We start from the raw sequence: 19,203 nt of genomic DNA on the forward strand, positions 1-19,203 counted from the left end.
CTCCTGCACTTGGCGAGTGATTTTAGGTCCGTCTACACCAGTAGAATCAGCATAAATCAAGCCAGCATTTCTTCATTTAAAATACAAGGAAAGGATACAGGTTGCCACATTGTAACAATGAAATGTACAAGACACTCTATCGGGGGGGGGGGGGGGGCGTGGAGTGACATGTTGGGGAGGTATGAAGGGGCGGAATGGTAGGGGAAAGACAAAGGAGGGGGTAACAATGCTCAATAAGAAATGGACTCATTACCTTACTTATGTAACTGTAACCCATCTGCACAGGAACTTTAAAATAAAAATATAAATTGAAAAGATACAAGGAAAACTTCTGTACTTATAGGAAGTTGTATTTGTCACTCAATATCAGCAAGGTATTGGTTTTAGGACCACAAGCATATTAAAATTTTGGATGCTCAAATTCTCTACGTAAACACAGTATATTATTTCTAATAGAATCTGCCCACAACCTAGTGCACGGTAATTGCTACGAAAATTTTTACTACATTCTATGTTTATAGTGAAAAATAAAATTATATGCACTATCGACTGATACCATTTTTTTCAGATAATTTATTTATTGTGAAAATATCGTACAGAGGGGATAATGGGCAAGGTAATGAATATATATACATATATATATATGTATATTCATATATATACATATATACATACATATATATACATATACAAATATATAATGTTTTAAAATCAAAATATTTTATATCCTTTTTAAAAATTTTTTATCATGAAAATACCATACAGAGTTGTTACAATTACAGAGGAAAGGTAATGAGTATATATTTTATCAAGCATTATTACTTCCTCCTTGGTTTCCCCTTCCCTTCATATCTTCCACCACACCCCACCCGCTCCCTGAACTGCCCGAAGTTGTAAAGTTCGAATTTCAGCATAACGACTTGTACATCTCATTGCTGCAATGGGTCCACCTGTATCCCTATTTAAAAGGTTTGCTTTTGCCCTTCCCATCCACAAACTATATCAATATCAAATACAATGAAAGCCGGGGTTATACCGTGGGGAGGGACATAGAACACAAAAAAGCAATCATCTTATGAATATGTTTGAAACAAATGCAAGAAGGAAAAAAAATATATGAATATTTATATTGGGGTTCATTTCACGTAAAATCAACTTATCTGACCTTTTCTGCTTGTGTCAGACATACACTAGTTATTGTAAATAAGGGAAACCATGGGACCTATGTTTCTTTGAGCCTGGCTTTCTTCACTTAATATACTTTTATCCAAGTATTTCCAGTTCTTAACAAATGGGTCAATGTCATCCTTTCTGATGGAGGCATAGAATTCCATTGTGTATATATACCACATTTTCTTGATCCATTCATCTGCGGAGGGGCATCTGGATTGGTTCCATATCATAGCTCTCTTAAAGAATGCTGCAATAAACAGTTGTGTTGGTAGCTTTAGTATGGTCTTGTTTGTTACCATTTGGGTAAATGCCAAAAATTGGGATTGCTGGATCATAGGGGAGCTCTATGTGAAGTCTTTTGAGGAACCTCCATACTTCAACAGATACAATCTATTCAACATTAAACAACTATGTACTAATGGGCTAAGAACAGAAAAGAAGAATTTGGCAAATGAGAAGTTATTAGGTTTAGGGAGAAATGTGGGGAAAAGTAGGATTAGAGGGATGTGGTAGGTAAAAAGAGAGTGTATTTGGCCAAGTCCTAATTTCAGAGAGGGAAATAACTTGGGAAGAATTATTGGAGAGACTTAAAAAAACAAGAGAAAATGGAAAAACAAAACTTTACATATAAAAAGTGAAACACAAAAATTATGAAAGGGTAAAGAAGTGATATTGAGAGAAGAAAAGCTAAAAAATAAAAGTTCTTAAAATTATATAGGTAGGAGGAGATAATACTACTATTAAAGAATTTAAGCCTTAGAGGTTTTGAATTGAGTAATAAATTTCTGGGTTAAATATGTACACAAGGGAGATAAGGTCTAATAATCGATGACAGGTATGTATCTGAGGATGAGCAAAACAGCAATTAAGTCACCCAAAAAGAAGAAAGGGAAGAAAAAAATGAAAAAGAAAAAAAAAGAAGAGAAAAAGAAAAAAGAAAAAAAGGACCAAAAACTCAGTAGAGATTAAAACACACACAGACACACACACACACACACACACACACACACCTAAAATAAAAATTATGCGAGGACAAAAAAGATTAATAGAAAACAATTTTTAAAATATAATTTAAAAATTTTTTAAAAATTAAAAAAAGGTATAAAAAAGAGTTCTTTGATTGGGAAAGGGGGTGCGTGCATGGGAAGATCTTTTATCTCCCTTGTGTCCTAACCAATCTCTTGGTGGAGTCTCAGGTCTGCTTGTGGTTACTGTCTGGTCTGTCTTGATTGGTTACTTAAGTCAGTTTGTTTGAGCAGGCAGAAAAATGCTCTGCTTTACCCAGGATTTTGTGATCCTCCTCCTCGCTAGTTCAGTGGGAGGGAGATCTGCTTTGATTATCACAAAAGAAGGAGATGGCAAAGAAGGAGATGGCTGTTTCCTCTAGTTTGGAGATGGTGTGATGAGGCTAGGTTCTGGGTAGAGTTGAGGCCTTTCACCAAACAGTAGCTTTTCCCTGAGGGGATAGCTTCTGATATACTCACAAAGCCCAGCCTAGAGCCATTCTCAGGGTTTATGTATACTGAATTTCAATTGTTTTTCTAGGCTGCTGTAGGGAGGGGCAGCCTCTGGCTCTGTTTACCCAGAAGAAAGCCACACCTGTGGGGGCCACGGATCCTCTGCTTGTGCTTGGTGACTTTCCCTTGGGTGGAGCTAAGCCTGGAATGTCAGGTCAGCTTCCTGTGACCTGCTAAATGACTCCAGTTTTCATCCAAGGCCTGAGTTGTTGCTAGCTCCTCAGCCGGGCCTTTTTCAGTATCAAAAATGGAGATCTCTGGTGCTGGGGGTGGGGAGAGGTGGACTTCCCCCCTCTGCTTCCTGAGAAGGAGTGAGGATGTCAGGGTTCTACTCACGCTGGATTGTTGGTTCCCTGGTCATCTTTAGTCTGTGATCTGCAGGATGAAGATATTTGCTCCTTGCCAGTTCTTGCTGGTGTTGAATAGAATCCACTAGCCCCTGGGTCTGGCTCCTTTGTCCCGGATTCTCTGTGTTTAGGTAGGGTGGATATGGCCGTCACCACCAACGCCTTGCCACAGCTGCAAGCAAGTGCTCAGGTCTGCCTGGATTTTTCCTCTCTGGCCAAACTCTCTGTACAGTGATCGCACACTTGGTGTGATTCTCTAGGCTAGGACTGTTCACTGGAACACTAAACTGCTATCTATGCGAAAAACTGATAGCTTCCAGCTTCATTTCCGCAGTCTTCATTCAACATTCATGAGTATATTTCTTATCAAGCATTGTTGCCTGCTCCTTTGTTTCCCCTTTGAATCCCTTCAAATCACCCCCCCTTCCTAATCCACCTCCCAGCCAAATTGTAAAGTTGATTTTTTGACGTAACATCTTGTACATCTTATTATTGCAATGGGTCCAGCTGTATCCCTATATAAACAGTTTGTTTTTGCCCTACCCCTCCACAAATTATATCAACCTCAAATACAATGATAGCAGGGGTTATACCGTGGGGGAGGGACATACAAAGCAACAAAGAAATCATATCATAAGTATGTTAGAAACAATTGCAAGAAAGAAAAACCATTTGAATCCTTATCTTGGAGTTCATTTCGCCTACCATCAACTTATCTGACCTTTTCTGCTTGTGTCAGGCATACTAGTTTATGCAAATAAAGGAAACCATGGTACCTATGTTTGTTTGGGCACGGCTTACTTCACTTACTATAATTTTTCCAAGTCTTTCCATTTCTTAACAAATGGGGCAATGCCATTCTTTCTGATGGAGGCATAGAATTCCATTGTGTATATATACCACATTTTATTGATCCATTCATTTACGGTGGGACATGTGGGTTGGTTCCAAATCTTAGCTATGGTAAACAATGCTGCAATAAACATAGCTTTGCTGGTACCATTAGTGTGCTCTTGTTTGTGATCATTTGGGTAAATGCCCAAAAGTGGGATTGGTGGGTCATAGGGGAGCACTATGTGGAGTCTTTTGAGGACCCTCCATACTACTATCCAAAGTGGCTGAACACGTTTACACTCCCACCAACAATGCAGTAGGGTTCCCTTCTGTGCACATCCCCTCTAGCATCTGTTGTTATTAGAGTTCTTCGTTACAGCCATTCTAATTGGAGTGAGGTGGTATCACAATGTTGTTTGGCATTTCTCTTATGGTTAGGGAAGTTGAGCATTTCTTCATGTGTCTATTGGCCATACTTTTTTCTTCTTCAGCGAAGTTCCTCTGTAAGTCTATAGCCCACTTATTTATTGGGCAGTTGTTTCTTTGAGGATTTGTTGTTGGGGCATTTAATTTTGTGAGTTCCAGTTATATTGTAGATATGAGACCCTTGTCGGTTATATGTTTAGTGAAGATCTTCTCCCAATCAGTGGGCTTTCTGGTGATCTTGCTAGCTATGTCCTTTGCCATGCAGAAGCTCTGCAATTCCATGCAATCCCATTTGTCCAACCTTTGTTTAATTTGTTGTGTTTATGGGTCTCTTTTAAGAAAATTTTGGCCTGTGACAAGGAGACCTAGGGTTTCACTTATTTCATCCTTTGAAGTTTTTAGTGTGTCAGATTTGACTCCGAGGTCTTTGATTGTGGAGCACATGGGCAGCAAAGATGGCGCTGAGGGAGAGTTGTGTGGGCAGAGCCCAATTTGCTTTACGTTCCGTGACTAACCATCCCGTGGAAGCAAGAGGGACTGTTCACAAAAATCCCCTGCCAACTGGCCCTAGGGGTCCTCCCCCTATACCCTGACCCAGGGGCAGAAAGGGATACCATTGGAAAAAGAATTGTGGATCCAAGTTTGATTTAGATAGGAAGCCCTACCTGGGTGGAGTGGTGGCCATTGATAAAACCTAAACTTGTATTCCTCCACCTTCTGGTGGAGATAAACCTTGGGTACATATGCCCTTCTATGAGTCCTTGGAACACACCCATATTTGTTATTCAAAAGGCCTCTGGGGCTAGGTGTAAGCTCCAAGATCTATGAAAAGTAAATGAAAGGATGGAGCTAATAGGAACATCCCTAAGAGGTATGCCCTGGACTCCTGCTATACTTTCAGAATATACCTTGCTGTGATTGATATTAAAGATTGTTTTTTTCTATCCTCCTGCATCCAGATGACTGTAAAAAGTTTGCTTTCTCCATCCCTTCTCTTAATTTTTCCCTGCCTGATTGGAGGTTTGAATGGACGGTGCTGCCACAGGGAATGGCAAATAACCTAGCCTTTTGCCAACAATACTTGGCCACACTTTTAGGGCCTGTGCTGGGTTCAGATACCTCTCTTGTGTTTGCCTACCCGGATGATATAATTGTGGGGCACCAAGACCTAGGACACCTGGAGGGCCTTCTGGCCCAGGTTCGCATCATATTAAGAAAGGGGGGCTTCACCATAGCACTCAATATAATTCAAAAGTTACCTTCTTTTAAGGTGCTCTGGTTCCACCTTACCTTGACTCAGGCCAGTCTCCTTAAGCCTTTGCTGGATATTCCAACCTCTCTGACCTTATCCCAACTTCAGAGTCTTTTAGGGGAAACCAATTGGCTGTTTCCATGGGTTCCTGTCCCTAAAGATAGTGTGTGCCTTATTTGCCCTACTAAAAGGCAGGACGCCCCAAGAAGTTATTACAATTACAGACAGCCATTGGGCAATATTTTTGCAGTTCCAAAAAGCCCTGGATGAAGTTTTCCTGAAGAGGTATTCTATTTTTGAGCCCATTTCCCTTTGGTGGTTTGGAGGTGTTACATTGATTTCTGCAGTTTTAATTCAAAGGGGGGAGCCATTAGAGTGGGTTCACACTCCCCTGGGGGCACACCTCAGGTATAATCTCAGGCAGACCAACTTGCAGATGCTATAATCAAGGGAAGGACCCAAGCCCAAAGGCATATGGCTTTGAGCCTCACTCCACTGTTTTTCTTTTTGGATGGCAGATATTGAGCCATCCACTTAAGCCAATGCCTCATCTTGCTCTCTCCTTAGAGGAGTTTCTAGACCAAATTGACTGCCACCACAACTGGTTCCTTTGATTTTTTTTTAATAATAGTTGTAATAGTTATGAAAGAGTATCATATTAATTTTGAATTGCATTTCTCTAATGACTTCTGTTCCCAAAGCTTAAGCCAGCATAGAAGTAGCATTAAACACAATTTTGTAAACCCACTGGCGATTTTCATGGATTTTGGAATACATGTCTATTCAGAATTTATGCCCAGTTTTAACCAAGCTTCTTGTTAATCTCATCTTTAATCTCTCTATACAAAATCAATAATTAATTCAATGTAGTAGAAAGGAAAAAATTAAGTATCGCCTAAAAATTTTCATTTTTCAATTACATGACATTGCTTAAATCATTTTCTGTTTACTCTTGAGATTATATAAATTAATTTATTTAGACCTTTTACAAGGTTATACGTATTTTATTTATTTTACATTGATTGATCTTTCCAAAGCCTGTGTGTTTAATTTTCCTTGGTGTATTTCAGTATCATGTAGCTCATATTTCAGAGTGAAGAATAAATGGAAGGAAGCAAACAAAAAATACAGTTCCTCTCATCTGATAAAGCCTCTATAAGAATGAGGAAAGAGTTCATCCTTCTAAGGACCTACGATAGGATATCAAAAAGATAATTCATTCTAATAGGTCTTCATTATCTTTGCAATGTAACACAAATGATTTAAAACACAATATACTGCTCAGATACTTATATGTTTTATCAGGTTTGTATATTTTCATATGATTTCACCTCAGTCTACAACATTCCTTCATTATTCTGTCCCTGATATTTTTACACTATCAGGACATAAGATCAACAGTTTGATTTACAGCATGAGAAATTATCCATCTGGCTTCCTTGGAAGCAGTGCATAGTCAATTGATAACATTATTTCTGGTTGCTCATTACATGTAATGGTTTCTGTAATACATATCACATTCTACTTAGTATTTAAAAATCTGCTTTGTTAACGATATTATATGGATAAAATTGGGGGAATAAACTCTTCCATCTCAGAACATTTTTATAGGTTTTTAATTGTAAAAGTACTGTACAGAGGGGTCACAGTTACACACACACACACACACACACACACACACACACACACACACACACACACACACATTTTCTTGATCCATTCATGTACTGAGGGGCATCGGGTTGGTTCCATATCTTACCTATGCTAAATAATGCTACAATAAACATAGTTGTGCTTGTAGTTTTAGTATGGTCTTGTTTCTGATCATTTGGGTGAATGCCCAAAAAAAGGATTGCTGCGTCATAGAGGAGCTTTATGTGGAATCTTTTGAAGAACCTCCATTCTGCTTTTCAAAGGGGTTGAACAAGTTTACACTCTCACCAAGAATTCAGTAGTGTTTACTTCTGGCCACATTCACTCCAGCATCTGTCCTTGTAAAAATATTGAACGCTTCAGGAATTTGTGTGTCATCCTTCGAAGGAGCTATGCTCATCTTCTCTGTATCATTCCAGTTTTAGGGTATGTGCTGCCAAATTGAGCACAGAACATTTTTTATATAAAGTGTAATTGATTTTCTTAAACTAGACAATTCAACAAAAAGTAAATACAAAAGAATGGTCATGAAATATGTATTTCTTACATAAGCACAGATTTAAGAAGAAACTAAAAATTGATATGTCAAAAACAAAGTAATTCCAAATATTTGTGGTTCCAGAGATGTGTAGAAGGAGGAGTTCAATTATTGTCTACAAGGCACCTGTCATAATGAACATTGCAGCAAGGGTTAAGGTTTGTTAAAGTTTTAATGCTTTAAATGTGTTTAATTCTGGGAATTTGCTTAAATATGCCAAAATAGGGACTGTTTCACAGGTCATAAAAATTTTCCATGAAGTAGTTAAGATTTATGGTAGCAGACATATATTACTAAGTATTTACATTTCAGAGTTTATAAAAACTTTACTAATGAGAAGTTGCAAAGCCTTTGTGTAAAGAAGCAGAGTAAAGAGTTAAGAATTTGTTAACTAGAATTTAGAGCTTCCTTACTTTATATGTTAGCGAGGAACAAGTGATGATATAAGCCATATACAAATGACGAGATGAGCCATAAATAGTAATCTTACTGGGTAACTTTAAAGACTACTCATAGCCTATAAAACTCTTGTTGAACATCATAATCTTAGCCAGTTTTAAATGTACAGGAATATGAGAATATAGTAAAATCTAATATGTAGTATACTTCAAATACTGGAAACACGTAACTGATTTATTTTTCATTTTATTAATTATGAATATTTAATTGTTGGTTTTATTTATTTGTAGCATTGTTTTGCTTGTAGTAATATAATACAGTTTTGTAAGTTGTCTTTTGGAGGTATTTTGAGAAGGTTACTGGGATGGTCAACCATTTTTATAGGTGCATGTGAGTTTACAAATAGCAAATTTAAGAACAAAATATTGATTAAAAATTTTATCAAGTAGAATCTGAATCAGGAGTGTTGATAAATTTCCACACCTAAAATCTTAGCCCTAGGGTGAAGCTGACATATTACAGAGTTGATGCCACAAAAATGAGAGACTGTGTTTTGTTCTCTTTCTGTTTTTGTTGGTCATGAGGCTTAAAATCTGGAGCATGTGTGCTGTCCCTCAGCTATTCATCTCAAGGATAGCGTAACCACTTTTGTCACAGCACCACTTCCATCTTTTTCTGCTTATGTGGTGCAGAGGAATCAAACTCAGGGCCTCATGCATGCAAGGCAAGCACTATATACCATTGAGCCACTTTCCCAGTTCTTGAGAAACTGTGTTTTAAAAAAATCATCTAAAGAACATTTGTTTTAGCTTTAGGTTATATATTGAAATATATGAATATCTTTTTATATTTTTGTGAATTGTCATACTACTTAATTTATATTAACTTCAGCCACTTTTTTATTCTCAAAGTCATGAAATATCTCTGAGAGATTGCTTCTGTGAAAATTGTTTTTGCAATTCTAATTTCTTGAGTCATTTTTAGTTTTTTATCTAAAGCACTTTATATTTTATGTTGGTGGGTTATTGTACATTAAATACCTTCAAATGTACATGTAGAATCTAAAAATAGCTGTATGAATATTCTCATATAGCTCTTATTTATCTGTTATGCACTTTCAGTATTATGATATTTCTCTCTATCTTTCACTCTATCTCTTTCACTTGCTTTCTCGTTCATGCTCCATGACTGCTACTTAGCATTTCTGCTGGTGTACTATTATCTTTCAGGATCCACTGGTTTTGTGAGAACATGATAGGGACCATCAGTTACAATGGCATTCTTTAAGAGTTATAGCAGTCATGTGATATTATTCTTTGCAATGCTAAATGGCAAAACAACAGATCTAAAAATTCCTTTTCACTTTTACTATTATTATAAATTTTATCTCATAGGAATCATTGGGATGGATAAGATACTTTATCCTGTTACCTAAAAGATCTTTTTCTTTTATAAATAACCTGTTTCTTTTATTATCAGTAAGTAAATACATGTAATGAAAATAAAGCTATCCTATGGATAGATTTTCATCCCTGTAGCAGGGATGAAAAACAAAGTAGTGGCAGAAGTGAGTACAAAGGACAACCATCATAGAGCAAAGATCCTCAGAGCAGTTTATCATGTACACTTTGTGTGAATGACAATGTGCGGGAACTATAGCTTAAATCACTGAACAGCTGATATATACGCACATATATTATGTATGTATAATTTTATATTTGCATATATATGTGTATATGCCCTTATATATGTACACATGTATGCTCCTATACACATGAATACACACATACATACACACATGTATACATGGAGAAAGACACATAGTTACAGCCAACACAAGTTTCACTACTTGTTGAATATGCCTTAGACGGAATGCTTGGAACCAAATATGTTGAAGATGCATTTTTCTCTAGAAGTACTTTTACCACTCCTCTTATCTCTTAAAACTGATAGGTTTTGACAGATTCAACTTGCAAAATGCAGTACAAGTGATAGCAAGCCACTCGGAAATCTCATTAAGTAATGGTCATATGGTGTCTCCCTGTTTCCAACAGAATGCTTGCTTTTGTAGACATTCTCAACAACCAAAGTAGCTGGAGAATACTCTGGTAAAGAATAACGTTATAAGGCTTTAAATGGCATCCTTCCTTGAGCTCTTTTCCAAGAGCCAGCATCAATTCCTAAGCAGATGAGTGAGTCCTCAGAAGACTGGAGCTCAGGTCAATATTTAACCAACCCATTTGAAAAGTCCTATGTGAGAAATGCTGACTGAGGTCTTGCGGATTTATTGGTCAAGAAAATAAGAAAGAAAACTGCCACACGTACTCCGGTGGAGTCTGCTTAGCATGGGAAACATGCTTTCAGATCTGAGAATGGGGCTTCAAAGAGGCCTACCTCCTGGAAAGGCTGGCAAGCCCCTGGGAAAGATGTGTTCCTGTTTTTCTTTTCTTCACTGTATAGGAGTGCCTACTAATCTTTTACTGTTCCTGCTGCTTGTTCTACTTACTCATGCTCAACGTTCCCTTATTCAAGGCTCTTTCTTAGAAGTGTTGATGACTCCAACATCTGATGAGTGTCCTGAGAAAATGACTAACTCACCAGAGTTAAGTACTACCCTAAAAGCCCCTCTTATGGAGGCTATTAGACAAGTCATATGTAAATATAAACGTATTGGGGGTTTCATGACGTCAGTTCAGCAGAAGGAATTGTTTGTAAGAGATTTACAAGAAGCTGTAGGCACGGCTAGAGCAGAAAGAGTGTATGGCTATTGGAGACTTCCCTTTAATCCTAAAGCATATACAATAGACTCATATAGATATCCTGTAGATAAAAAAGATGTAGAGGGATATATAGATCAAAAGCTAAATAAGATTCCTAAAATTTTGGTAGATGGAAGGTGGCAATGACTTATCAGGGGAAAATAGTGGGATCCTCCATTATCTAGAGGACCCCCAGATCCATAGCCTTTTACAGGTGTGTATGATAAGGATGGCAAACGTTGGGAAAACTACTTAGGAGAAAGAACTTCCTATTACTCTTTTATTTACTGAGAGACTTGCTAGATCTAGGCCTCCTTGGTGCTTACTATCAAAGAAGGAACAAGAAAGCTCTTATGAGACAGTTAAGGCCTCTATGGAGAAGAGTAAACGATTATGTGAAAGGGTTACAGAAAAGACACTATGAGCTTGAATTTGATATATGGCCAGATTTAACTAAATATACTAACTGTCATGATTTTTGGCCACAAATTGGGGACCCTCTAAAGAATGGCAAAGAAGCACAATTGCTTAGAAAAGATTTGAAATGCATAAAGTACAAAACTAAGCAAAAGTAACTATGAAGTACTCGAGTTCATGCCTTTCTGTTCAGCACCTTGCCCATATGCTCTGGTTAATGGTTAATAGGTGATAAACATCGAAACCAATTTTATTTCTTAAAAATAGAGGTAAAGCCGAAAACAAGTGCCTATCTTCATAGCTCATCATCCAAAAAACAAGATCAGGCAACCAGCTGGTGACCACCCCAGAACAAAGCCTTGCAGCAAGATTGTGTAACCTTTTGCCCTTTCTCATGGAGAGTTTTTCTATAAAAGCTTGTTGTCCTCTGCAATAAATCACACTCAGCATTCACTCCTCTTGTGTGTGAGTTGTCTGTTTGCCATTTCCCCACCTATTCCAGTTACCTCCATTAGGTGTCCTCCGTCGTCCCGACAGAGCCGTTACACGGCAGAAAACATTTTAATGCATTAAAGTTTGAAATAATTTGCAACCTGTCAATAAATGTGTAGAACACAATTATACCAACTGACAAAAGATGATATGCATTTCATTTATGTGCTTTTGGGCTTGGTGGGTGACTTTAGGTGTGTCTACACAAGTAGAATCAGCATGAAAGAAGCCAGCATTTCTTCATTGTTACAATGAGTAACAATGAGATGTACAAAACACTCTATCAGACGAGGGGTGGAGGGAAGAGGTGGGGAGGCGTGAGTGGAAGGGTTGATAAGGGAAAAACAAAGGAGAGGGGTAACAGTGCTCAATAAGAAATGTACTCATTAACTTACTTAACTGTAACCCCTCTGTATAGTATCTTCACAGTAAAGACATATATATTAAAAAGATACAAGGAAAACTTCTCTACTTATAAGAAGTTGTATTTGTCACTCAATATCAATAAGGTATTGGTATTAGGACCACAGGCATATTAAAATTTTGGATGCTCAAAATCTCTGCATAAACACAGTATATTATTTACATTAGAATATGCCCAGCACCTAGTGCAGTGTAATTGCTATGAAAAATTTTACTACATTCTATGTTTGTAAGGGAAAATAAAAGTATATGCACTCCCACCATCAATTCAGGAGGGTTCCTTTCTGTCTACATGGAAATGGAAAAACTTGGAAAAAATTATATTAAGTGAAGTAAGCCAGGTCCAAAGAAACATAGGTCCATGGTTTCCCTTATTTGCAATAACTTGTATGTGTTTGAGATAAGCAGAAACGGTCAGATAAGTTGATGTTAGGCAAAATGAACCACAAGATAAAGATTCAAATGGTTTTTCTTTCTTGCAATCGTTTCTAACATATTTATAAGATGATTTATTTGTTGCTTTGTATGTCCCTCCCCATGGTATAACCCGTTTTCACTGTATTTGATGTTGGTATAATTTGTGGAGGTGAAGGGAAAAACAAATAGTTTAAATAGGGATAGAGGTGAACCCATTGCAGTAATGAAATGTACAAGTCATTATGATGAAAAATGAACTTTACAAATTTGGTGGGGGTAGGAGAGGGCGTGGGGGAGAGATGGATAGGGATGGGAAGGTCAAACAAAGGAGGAGAGAACAATACTTGATAAGAAATATACTCAGTACCTTGCCCATATAATTGTAACCCCTTTGTATGGTATTTTCACAATTAAAAATTTAACAAAATAATACTTTTAAAAATTATATGCACTATCAACAGATACAAATTTTTTCAGATAATTTTTGTCTGCATTTTGTGGATGGAATTGGGAGAGCAATTTTGAAAAGCACAAATTTCATCACCAAGATTTGTCTGCAAAATACAACAGGGATCTAATACAGCATTATTGAAAGGTATGGAACTCTGAGGAGAAATACTTGAATTGAGATATTATCAGAAAGTATAAGCACGCAAGGACTTTTTAGAAATGCTGCTAGATTTCTCATGGAGAGCTTTCATAACACTTTGTGAAACACAAGTCAGAACCTCACTGAAGTTTAGGCAGTTTCCCTCACCTTTATGTCAGGCTCAGTCATTATAAATCAACATATAGCTGATCTGGAATAATCCTCTAATAAGAAAATGATGATGGAGTGTTTATATGCAGAAAAGCTGGGAAGACTATCTTTTTCCAATTAAGACTGAAAGATTGACCCCCATCCTATTGTCCCAGGCCCATACAGACTCCAGGCAAAATCCCAGGTATGTGTGAACTCCATTGAAGTACAGGCAGGACAATCCACCTAAGCCAAGCTGTAAATATCCCATTGAGGGCCCATGTGAAAGTCCCCCACCTTCCTTGACCTAGGAGCTTTTCATTAAACTCTACCTTCTTGTTCAGACCTCCTATAAAAAACCAGATCCTGTCCCAGCTCCTCACACAACCTCAATCCTGCAGGAAGGGCTGTGCCCCTCACTGTCTGTCAATGAACCGTTCTCGCCTGTTGATGATCGAGTCTGGCCTATTCCTTTTCCATTCTACTCCATTTTCCTAACATATGGTTCCTACATCCAGGAATGGAAAAGTGCGAGGAATAAACTGGATGCCCTCTACAGAGGGGCAACCCACCTCTTTGCCACCTCTAATGGAGATTCTCTGCTATTTTCCTCCTCCTTCCAAGGCCTTTCTGAATTGCGAGTTCACAGAACTATGAGCTTACTTTTTGCTAAACAGCCTCATGAAAGACCTCTTGGCCTTGGCCTTTGGAAGTGGTGCAAGCAGGGGAGGGCCATTCTGCTGTGGCTTGCAGTATTATTGACCCTTGCATAAACCCCCTATTCTCTCTCCATTACACTGTCACTGGACTCTAATCTCTAGGCAGGAGGCTTTTTGCCAGTTGACCGACTTCACCCACCACCTGAAAGCCTTCAGGACAAGGTAACCAGCCTAGTCTGTGGAAGAGGGGCCCCGACAAGGACTCCAGGACTCCAGGAGTCCCTCCCTTCCTTCCTGTCCGTGGGGATCTCAGTAACTCCAGGAGTCTCCACTTTCCTGACCCCCTGACTGACCACCATTAATTAGGACCTTTGGGCATGCACTCTATTAATTATTGGGTTCTGTCCGTCTGCCTTCTCAAAACACCAAGGATGCCTGGAGAAGTGGGACAGGCTCCAAAATCCTACCAAATTTTCCAAATTGTCTCCCAGAGACACCTCATTAGCATGCCTGCAGTTTAATATTAAGACTCTGGGCTGATTAATTTACAGTAAAAAAAATGCTTCATATATCCCTCCCCCATGGTATAACCACTGTTTTCACTGCATTTGATGTTGGTATAATTTGGGGAGGGAAGGGAAAAAAATTTAAATAAGAATACATGTGTACCCATTGCACAATGACAGGTACAAAATGCTATGTCAAAAAATGAACTTTACAACTTTGAGGAGGGGGGAGAAACATGGATTTGGGAGGTCAGGGATTGTAGGGGGAACAAAAGGAAGAGGCAACAATGCTAGGTAAGAAATATACTCATTACCTTTCTCATTTAATTTTAACCCCTCTGTACGTTAATTTCACAATAAAAATTATTTTGTTTAAAAAAATGACTTGTTTTTCTACCAAAATCTGGTCTTCTTACCATGGCCAACACTGGCCTAAATTTGTAACTTTAGGTTTTAATTTTAATGATTTAAACAATTCTCCAACGAAATGATGAGGAATCCAAGGTACCCTAAACATAAGCCTTCCTCTACCTCTGCTCCAGAAAACTTGCCCTCTGCTTGTTCTGTTCTGTCCACCAAGTCCTTCTCTGACCTCTACTCCAGAGGTCCCCCTCCCTACTCTCCTGCCTTACTAATCCAGCACTTCTCTGCCAGGAGCCTCCCAATCATCTCCTCTAAAAATGTAACTCCTTATCTTATCGCAGCTCAGTCTGTCTCTCACCCACTTCTCTCACACCCTCCTTTTCTATCTCTTTTCTTTGATAACCTCGAGCAACAAAGATCTTTATCTCCTTCCTTGCTCTTCTAACTACACTCTTGCTATTTGCAGTTGGTCCAGATTTTCTCGGCTAAAACTATCTGTTTCAAGCAAGCTCCTTCTGTTAATCCCTGTCCCTGTGCACGCCTGTCTGCCTGCCTGTGTAGCTGACACAAGGTAGGGGTGGGCTTAGGCCTCCAAAGGTAAAAAAACAAGCTAACAGCCCTGTTAAATATCACTGTAAACAAACTACTCCATACGTATACATTTCTCAACCCTTTTCTATAGCTAATACGCCTTTTTCCCTTACAGACCCTAATTAAATGGGTCCTCTACTCTGGACCATTTGCTAATTGTCACTGACAGTGGCTAGCTGGCAAACACACTGAGGACAGCCTCTCTATTTTACTCCTCTCTACCTTTACCACCCTGAAATCCCATAATCGGAACAAACCAGTCCTTTTACTTTTGGGGACTTAAACAATAATCCAATCCTTTTCTCTTTCGTGAGACAACTCAGTTCAAAATCTAGATTCTTGGTTTCTCCTCAAGGAGACTTCAGAAGAGAAATCCCACCCTCTCACTTCTTCCAATAGCTCTCTCTATTCAATTACTCAAAAACACATTTCAATATCTTCATGATGATGCCACATATTCCTTTAAATGTCTTCAGGTTAAAAGTTCTACATATTCTCTTTACAAACCTGTTCAGTCACCCCCTCCCCCAATTCTGTCTACAAGCCCTGGAAGCTGACACCTAGGAAGAGACAAAGGCCAAATGATGGGTTTTTCTACAACCCCCACTCTTCCATCAGCCTTACTGCTCTCTCCTCTTCACTCTTTTAAGGGTTAATATATTCAATTCATATACTAATCTGCCTCATCACCAAAACTGATTTAAAGATTTTCTGCCTTTTTCAATGTTTATTTAAGGGTGGAAATTATTTGTTAAAATTTGCCCTGCATTTTTTGGTATTGTCTACTTTTCTGACATTGACCACGTGGTTTTTTCATATTGGGCAAAACAATATCACTTTGCCTCTGGAATTCGATAAAACTTATGGCCAATTTTTATTTTTTTTAAATGAAAACATTGGTTTAAGTGTGTGTGTGTGTGTGTGTGTGTGTGTGTGAGCATGTTCAATATAATCTCATAGTACATAAAAACTGTGTAAAAAGTTATCTTCTTCTATTTCTTAGTACTGATATTTCCTATCAAATGTACCATTTGTTAAAAGAAAACATTTTTATTAAGGTAGTAGTAAAAGGAACGAGACCCAGCTCTGCTCCTAGCCACCTGTGAGGAAAAACACCAGTAAGGAGGTAAGAATTGTCTTAAAATATTTGTTCCACATATCTGTTTCTGTCTTCAGAAAGTTCGAATATGTAGCAGGTGATATGAGTATGCCTTAAAAGACAGCTTTTGAGTAAGTCATTATGTAATAGTTTGCTGTGATTTACATTAAAACTAGCATGTAATTCTATATGTCCATATAAATTTAAGTGTCTTTAACCAGTCTGTGTATAAACTTGTAAGCAACTAAGCAGGAGATTTGACAATTCATCTGAGGAATGTAGTCTAGCCCTGATCCTGCCTGGGACCATCCTACCTCCACCATGGTACACTGGACTCCTGTTTGACTCCATCACACACAGCTGATTCTTGGTAAAAGACTTCTTCAGATTTACAAAAACTAAGACTCTTGAGGGACACTCTCTGTCAACCTTACCCAGCTAGACCTGAATAAGTCAGCTATGTTGTTATGCTATTGAAGCATGTGTAGGCCAGGAGTGCTCCTGCAAATTTTGGTTATCAGGTTTTCCAGGCAGCCAAGCTGTGCTCAAACTCTCATCCCATCTATTGAGTTTTGTCATGAGTTCTGGAATGTATTTTTGATCAATTCTTGATAGGGTGCATGTAAGCTCTCTTGATCCCATAGATCGCCTTGTTGATTTAATTGGATGTAATAAAGGGTTTTTGTGGCAAAGATTGCAGTTCAAAGCCAGGCAGGGAAGAAAAATCGCTCTGAGACTCTATCTCCCAACTAACCACCACCGAAGAGCCACGCTGGAAGTTGGCTCAAAAATTAACCAGCCAAATGCTAAAAGTGGCTCCGTGATTCAAAGTGGTAGGGCGCTAGCCTCGAGCAGAAGTGCTCAGGGAAAGTGCTCAGGCCTTGAGTTCAAAGCCCATATGCCATGCACAAGCACCTAGACCCCCAGGAAAAGGTGGAAAAGAGTAAGAGGAGATGATGTCACGTCAGCTACACTTTGCCTGCCCTTTCAAATTTAACCAGAGCCAGGAGGTCAATAGAAACAAGTTGAGAAGCTTGTCCATCTAATATCGATATCTGTCTAACTTCTAACTGGACAGGTATTTATATTCTTGCCTTTGTTACCTGCTATTTATAGGAAATGATCAAGGTCTCTCACCAGGCCCTTAACTATTGCACTCTAGCCCTAGCTTTTGACTAGTTATGGGCTCATGGCATAATTGGAAATTTTCTGGATTGTGCTCAGGTTGCGTTTTCCTGTGTCACTCATATCAACAACTCCTGTCACCTTGCAGCCTTTTGCCTGATCTCAGCATTTACAAGTTTCTCTCTAACAGGATAAAAGCCCTCAATCAGGACCTGTGACCAAGCCAAGGCCATCCTATTCCTACAGGCAACCAGAGGGTTTGCATACACTGCCCTGGACCCAGCACAGACCGGGAATTGAAAACCCAAACCCCATTGACTTCTCCACATCCCAATGCCAGCAGGAAGTAACCAGAAAAGACCACGAGGCCCCTCCTCCTTTATACTCCTTCAAGGTTCCAAATGATGGGAATCTGCTTTGTTCTCTTAACACCATGCTACTTCCGTCTCAGCCCAATTATTTTTATGTACCCAAAGATCCTATAAGAACTTCCCTCTCGCTTCTTGGCGGCCCTCTCATTTTATGTGTCTAAGGGTGGAATATGAAGGGTTCACCTCCACTCTGTTGTCCCAGGCCCATACAGACTGCAGGCAAAATCCCAGTTATGTGTAAACTCTTTTGAAGTGCAGGCAAGGCAATCCACCTAAGCCCAGCTGTAAACATCCCATTTGGGGCCCAACTGAAAGGCCCTCACCTTCCTTGACCTAGGGGCTTTTCATTAACCTCTACCTCCTTGTTCAGACTTCCTAAAAAGCCCAGATACTGTCCCAGCTCCGAGCTCCAAACCCACTGGACGGGTTCTGCCCCTCGCTGTTCCTCAATAAACAGTCCTCACCTGTTGATGATCCACTCCAGCCTATTCCTTTTCCATTCTCCTCCATTTTCCTAACAAGGGCAATCTGTATTCCATGATCCAGAAGAGAGAAAATTAGGTAAACATCCATTTACAGCCTTCTGAATAATTCTGATTCTGCTAACATCAGTTATCTAGCCATACCTGTGTCCCATTAAAAGGATTTTAAAATTTAAACTTAAATTTAGAATGAAATTAGTTCCAATGAATTACATTAAGATATTTAGAAACAACTGAGAAACCTAAAGGTTTATAATATTTTTTATTGGAATTGATGTGATTGATAGTGGAATATGGTTCTGTATATTTTAAGCAATTTGCAAAAAGAATTTGCAAAATGAAATTTACACTTGCAGCAGACTTGACACATTAAATTTTGTATATTGAAAGGAACAAATTCCTCAAAAATGTGTCAATGCTGTCCTCTTATTTATCTGTAAAGGTTTGTGCTGCTGGTCTCTTACTATTTAAACTTCAAAAAATGTAGTCTTTAGATAGTTGTGCAAAGGGGTTTCACTTCATCACGTCAGTTTTGAATAGAGTGTATGTAGATTTCAAACTACTATACATCTGGATCATTGTCCAGCACTCCATTTTTCTTCCTTCCTATCCTTTCAAGTT

General features: G+C 38.6%; 1 non-coding gene across 1 annotated transcript; it reads right to left on the minus strand.

Annotated features, from left to right (window-relative positions):
• Window positions 1–7,545: 7,545 nt before the first annotated feature.
• On the minus strand, window positions 7,546–7,651 carry LOC122108751. Its single transcript, XR_006147627.1, has one exon. It is a non-coding gene; the product is annotated as a U6 spliceosomal RNA (small nuclear RNA).
• Between the last annotated feature and the right edge of the window lie 11,552 nt (window positions 7,652–19,203).

This window comes from Dipodomys spectabilis, unplaced genomic scaffold (genome assembly GCF_019054845.1).
Source record: "Dipodomys spectabilis isolate Male_0828 unplaced genomic scaffold, ASM1905484v1 ptg000065l, whole genome shotgun sequence".
Classification (NCBI taxonomy): domain Eukaryota; kingdom Metazoa; phylum Chordata; class Mammalia; order Rodentia; family Heteromyidae; genus Dipodomys; species Dipodomys spectabilis.